Raw genomic sequence first — 7,532 nt, 5'->3', positions numbered from 1 at the left:
ATAAAATATAAAATCGATATGTCATTCCCTCAAAAATTTTATTCTCTATCTTTTTTTGTAATAGGTGACTTTACTCTAATATTACTTAAACGCATAGAAAAAAACGATTTTGCTTAAATGCGTTTTGTCTATGTTGCGCGTGGGCCAGAGAGAGAAAACGAATAATGCGCTGACATCCTCTTAACGAATTATTAATTTATAAACATTTTTTTCAGATTTAATAAAAAATTTTGTTCATCAATTTTTCAATTGTTATACAGTGATCGTCAATAATATTATTCTAGTTAGTACATATTTTATAATCCTCCTAATATACCTCCATAAATATATAACTGTAAAATATAAGCAGCGCAATAAAATTGATTTATTGACCGTAAAATACAAATTTTGTTCTAGGCGCAACTGGTTCATGACCACAGAATCAAAAGTATTTTGGTATATTTTATACATACTATACATAAGTGACATAACCATAATTTTACCTGGAAAATCCCAGAAAGTTTAGGTACGCATATCATTGATTATAAATACTATAGATAATTAATGCACATATATTATACAAGACACGTAAGGGTAGGTAGTCCAAACTTAACGTTAACATAATAATATATACTTACTACAAGTCGTTATCGACAAAGTTGCAATAAAAAAAACCAAAATAATATAAGATAATAAGATTTTTGATTTTTATAGATTTATAAAATTATATACATAAATGTAGGTATAAGAAGTTAAAATAAATATTCAAATTCAACTTCAACTCAAAATATATTCAATTGAAATTTATTTTTTGATTTCTAATTTTTTGATGATTTTTAAATTCCCAAATTACATTTATAATTATTTACAACTAAATTATAATTTTTCCAGAATCAATCGGCCAATGTCGGGGGCTTTGTGAATATGGCCACCAAACTTCTACTGTTATTTTATTTCTAAGTTTTCTGATAATTTCTATATTTTGGGGATTGAATTAACAATTGTTTAGAATTTGTCCGGATCGGAAAGTGTGTGGAGGGCTACGTAGACTTGGTCCCAAGAAACTTATTTTTGACTTAACGGCGAAGGGGACCGTTCAAAAATGTGGGTTTAAAATAAATGTTTAACAACTTTTAACGCAAGCGTGGAATTTTGTTTAAAATTATTATGATGCGTCCAAACATTGCATCTATTCATATTTGATGTCTGAAAAAACTGTGTAACTACTCAATTGTACTCCCAATTCCAAGGTAAAAATATCAACTCAAACGTCTTGCGGCCTACGATAGAAGAAATATTATTTTTACTTGCATGAAACTCGCTTGACATTTAACTTAAATAGAGCAAAAAAATAAATTATGGAAAATGTACCTAACATCGAACTCTTTTGCAATACCCTTATTTTGATATTTTTAAATTATTATTAATTATTCATACACACCGACACGTGATAACTGTAAATACATGATTTCGTAACGATTAAAACACAATTATTATCATATTTGTTCCTCTAACGAAAAAATCAGTAGTGTGGTGCACGCGTTCGACATTGTAATCGTATAATATTATTAATATAATAATGTGCGTACTGTATCAACATTTCACAACCTTTGTGTGAACTCAGCTAAATGATAGGTACATGAATCAGTTGATTTGTGCGAACCTTGAAAAAAAACGAAAAAGAGTATAATACTTATTATAAATATATGTTTAAAAATATATGCGATGTAAATAATAAAATACAAAAAATAATAGAGCTACTTATACGTTTATAAATGGAAAAAATGTTCTTTTTATTATTTGTGATATGTGAATAAGCTCATGACAATAGTATATTAGTTTATTTTTTTTGTTACTGATCATTTAGAATTTTAAAACATCAACAATAAAGGTTATTAGCTTAAATTGTACAATACGGTTACAGTTTCCTTTACAATTAAGATGATTATGAAGTTTCATATACATTTTTTTTTTTTTGTTAAATTTGATTGTACTGGACTGATTTGACAATAGTGATGTTAGTAATATGCGGGTGCCAGCGTAACGAAGCTGTATATTATACTATATTATGATACATGATTACATTTTCAAAATAGTTTGACTCTTTTTAAGTTACTTATTTTAGATTTTTGATGTACATATTCGTTTTTTTTCTATAAATGTCGATGAAAAATGTATCACTTATAGTTAAGTTTTAAAATAGGTAATTTTAAAAATGCATTGTTATTTAAAATATAAATAATAAAATGTATTAAACAATGATTTTCTTTAGATATTTGGTGAACTTTTCATATGATTTCATATAAGTTATCATAACGTATAGTTATAACTTATAATATTGTAATATATTGACGACACACTTATTATCAATGCCCCTTTCAAACATACCCAGGCTCCAGAGTGGTCGTCCCCACGATGTCTTAAATTACTAATTATTATAACTTACTTACTATTATTGTATATTTGTATATATAATATATTTATTTTGTATAATTGTTACATTATTTTGTACCTTATGTAAAAACTGTTATTCTACTGTACGTTTAAAATCCATAGTTCTTACTTAATTATCATAGTGTGATCTGATATACAAAAATGTCAATAATTGTAATTCTATATATGTACCTAAGTTTAGATGATAAATATTAGGAAAACTATAAAAATAAAAAAAAAAACCAAAAATAAATAAATAATATTTTCAAGCCTCGGTGATATTTTTAAATTAAATATAATAATTTTAATAATAAAATTGCAATAAAAGTATTTTTTCAACTCAAAGGTAATGTAACTTGACTTCATAAAAAAAAAGTAACTTAAAAATTATTTTATTACAACTTTGAAAGACGTAATGTAATTTATTAAAATTGTCAAAAAAAGTAACTTCCCAACACCGAATTTACAGTGACTTACTTAATGTCGAAGTACACGGGCCACCTACAGCTGTACAACAGTACATTTCGGTTACCTATTTTCACACTTTTAAGTTTTAAGTTCAAGGTTAATTCTAAACATACATTTAGAACACCTTATAACCTCGTTATGTCCGTCCGTCCGTCCGTTAGTTACCCGAACATGGTGACGATTGCTTATATTAAGATTTTATAACTGTGGCTCTATTCAAAGTAAATTCATAGTAGCTAATATTAAAACAAAAGTAGTAAAATATAAAAGTTAGGTACCGAATAATTATTTTGAAATTGTATAATGGAATTATACCTTATTGCGGTGCTGTATTAAAATACATTTAGAAGCCGGGAATTCAGATCACCCACAGAGTGAGCTTTCCTATTTGTTTTATTTTTAAACCCCGATTCACCATTTTAACAATAATATGTACAGTGAAATTTCCATATTGCAGTTTTGTGAGCCCCAAAAAATAATTCATATACGAATTATATTACCTATAGTACCTATATTATAAAGACATTTGTTAAATAGAATTAAATAAATTTGGTTCTCAAAAACATTTCCTTGAACAAAAAAATTATGTTGAATGGAAGTTATATAATGGAAGTTTTACTGTACCTTCTAGAAATAATGATGTGAAATAATTGTTCATTGATTAAAACGCGTGTCTATAAAACGAGCAAAAGTATTTTGGCCAACGGAGATTATAAAATTAATACTTTACAATATTATATACATATTATTGTGACCTCGGGGTCGAAACAACTTTAGAAAACGCACAACGAACAAAATATAATAATTTAATCATTACAAATTATTAATATGCTCTTTGTTATTAATTTTCATATCGTTTTCTACGATACAAAGTTTAATCGCGCATTAAAGGCGTAATAAATTACTGAATTACCATATTATCATTGTGACGTCGATCCATTATTATTTTGTATGCTTTATATAATATTATTATTATAAGTGCCTAACATCAAAACAAACAGTAGTAATATAATATTGAGTGCTCGAGAAATTGACCGGCCAACATTTTAACACATAATTAACCTATACGCTACACAATATGGTATGATATAATATATTATTATTACGATATTATAATGATATTCTCAGACACGAATATTAAAAAGTGGATAAAAAACAATAACTAAAAATATCTATAAAACACAATAATTACGATTATTATTATAACGTTTTTTTACTAGTCTGTTGTAAAACGATTGATTCGAAATAATAATAATTATTACAGATTACTGTTGCAGACTGTCCATATCAGCTAATACAACGTATTAACAACTTAATAATATTATAAGGTCACTGTAGAGAACACAAAACGATACGAAATGTCAAAAACTTCTCGATAACATACAGTATTACAATATTATTATTGTGTTATTTTTTATTACATGCCCGTCGACACGTGTGCTCTTTTGATAGGAAATTTATATTATCGCCTCGACAAGACCCGTCGACACATCGCTTTTCATACTGCACGTTTGGCACGATATTTATTTACTTATACAACATATTATTATAGGTAGGTATTTATACACGCAAAAATTGCGTCCAGTTTTATATTGTTTTATGTAAATCGCGGCCCAACTGTCTTTTATTCATGCGTACATTTTGTCTGGGGATATTTTTCTTTCATTTTTCAAACTTAGGACTGGAAATATAATAATTATACTGATATTGGTTGTGGTTAAAAATATTGGTTTCGATACTATTTGTTTAGATATTGTTAATAATTAACAAAATGTACTATCTAACGAGGACAGTTATTAATGCTCACTCTGTGGGCGTGCTAAAATCCCGGTTTCCAAGTGTATTTATTATACCACAAAATAAATTACAATTCCATCTACAATTTAGCAACCTTTATAATTTTCTCAAAATAATTGACTGTGGAAATTAAGTTAATTCAATGAAATTGACTTCAGTTAAGTTAAAAGTTAACAAAAAAAAATGTAACTAGATAAGTTTAAAGTTAAGATAGAAAATAAAACTGGGATTGCAAACCTTAAAATAACGTTATATTTGAAAAAACGATTGAAATTCGTAAACGTTATTATAACAGAAAGCGAGAATCCAAAAAAAATTAAATAGCACAAAACATAACGATTAACAAAATAATATGTTATGTAACATTAAACAAAACTTAACGCAAAACATAATTTACAGAATATCATTAAACGAAAAATAACGCAAAACGAAATATTTTAAAATCTATTTATTTTAAAGGTCTATTGCTTTCGTAGAAACATTTATTTCATGCAATCAATCTAAGAACTGATTATATTATATTCCGTATCCAGGCCATTAACACTATTTTAAATAACTACAAACACATATCTTCTATAACGTTTTAGTCTAAATAACAATAAACGCAAAAATTAGATAACGTTTTAATTCTAAATAACATAAAATAGATTTTTTTTTTTCAAATGCAAGTCCTGAAATAAGATAAATTTCTCACGGTTAAAAAAATTTAATTTTTTTCTAGTTACAATGTTTTAAGTCATAATCTTCACTAGTATTTTGTTATACACAAACATTTACCAAGACGTTTAACACTGTGTAAAAAAATAGATTATTATCTATATATTTAAAGGAATTGGTCGCCTCCCAAGGGATCAACGTAGTTATACCTATATAATTCGAAAATAAATTAACAAAATCGAAAAAGAGTCGACGAATTAATATTGTCTAGTTGATTTCGCACGACGCGAAAAGAAAATTAACTTAACTGCACGACAATGATAGTTAACTATAAAAAGTTAAGTTACAACAATAAAAATGTTAACTGGATAAGTTAATAAGTTAAAAACCAAAATAATTAACTAGTTAAGCTAATGCTCACCTTAGATTTTTCTACATCCTTTTTAATATTTTCTAGTACCGATGAATCTTTATTAAATACTCATATTTTGATATTTTTATTACTGGCTAATATATGAATTTACTTTGAATTGAACTACCGGTATTCAACGATTTGTTTGTTCCTCTCTAGTATTAATATATTTATATTTTTAAGACACCAAGTAGGTAGTTAAGTATATATTTTGTAGTTTTTCGTTTTAAATTATAATTTATAAATAATAGCCACTAGGTATCTAATTTAAAAACATAAAATGGATTACTTAATGTCATTAATCGTAAATTCGTAGCTATGTACTGGTATGTAACTGGTGAACGAAGAAATGGACAGACACAGCGGTGGTGTAAGAAGTTTTAAACGTATGTTTAGAAACCTAAAAATCAGTTATAAGTGACTGAAAAAAATTTGTATTAATGAACACAAAACGATTCGAAACGTCAAAAACTTCCTAACAACCATAACATAATATTATAATATTATCAGTTATGTATTGTTATTAGGTTATTATATTTTATTACACACCCGTCGACACGTTTTTTCATTAAATTAAATTAGGAAATAGGAAATTGACTTTATTGTTTTGACTAAAACCCGCCGACCCATCGCTTTTCATTACACGTTCGGCACGATATTTATTTATTTAAAAAGTATATAGATACACTCGGGTCACTGTAAATTGCATGACGTTTTAATCTTTAAATAAAAGGCAATCAGCCCGTTTTATTCATTGAATAAACAATTACTATTATTATTATTATAAAGGATTCCTAAAAAAAAAAAAAACCAGTAACTTTTTGACATAAAAACAATTCAAATATAATAAAATAGATTTTATAACAGAAAGCAAGTTAATCTGACCAAAACACAAAACAATCGTCTGTTTCACAACACTTTGTCATGAATGCTGCCGCCGGCTGTCTTAAGTAGTATTTTAAATTTTGTCCCACCCGGCATTTTTTCTTCTGCGTATGAAATAATAATTTTGTATTGAGTGGGAAGAATATAAGATAATAATGCCTACTATATTTTTAAAACAATTCATTTTATATTATATACAACAACTATGATATAACTAACAAACATTAGATAGTTACTGTCATTATTGGTAGTGTAATATAATTTAGGATAAAAATTGTTGTCAAGTATGTAGGTATTTAATGCTATGCATTAAATTGATAATTAATAATTATTATTGCTACAAAGCCTATGGTGACCTTGAGGGGATTCCACCTGGAGATTTTCTGTCTTTGTCTAACATACTGGTGATATAGGATTTTAGACGTTCTCTTTGCTAAACATATCAATATTCATCTAATTAAGCGATTAGAATTCTAAAAACTTGTTGAGTTTTTTTCCTAAGTCTACACTTGATTTTCATACATTTTTGATTTTTTGATTTTAACTTCTCGGCAAATTGAAATATGACAATGTTAAATGTAAGTCGATTGAAAGTAGACTTGACGTCAAATTTAAATCCATTTTCAGAATTCTTATCGTTTCTGTATATCAATTGGTAGGTTTGGTCGTTTGGTAAAGAACACATCTAAAATCATATGTTGAGATGAAGTCAAAAACACACTGGATGGAATAATAGATATTAAAGTAATATCTATGGATGGAATCTTGTTAATTTAAGATTATATTATATTATTACTGAATTAATACCCTATTTTCACCGATAAAAATTTTTTTACATGACGTGTACAATGGCTATCACTGTCATCATCAATAAAATAATATTTTTGAAAATAAATTAAAA

The sequence above is a fragment of the Acyrthosiphon pisum genome, chromosome X (genome assembly GCF_005508785.2).
Source record: "Acyrthosiphon pisum isolate AL4f chromosome X, pea_aphid_22Mar2018_4r6ur, whole genome shotgun sequence".
In the NCBI taxonomy this organism is placed as follows: domain Eukaryota; kingdom Metazoa; phylum Arthropoda; class Insecta; order Hemiptera; family Aphididae; genus Acyrthosiphon; species Acyrthosiphon pisum.
Note: the sequence above shows the minus strand (reverse complement) of the source record.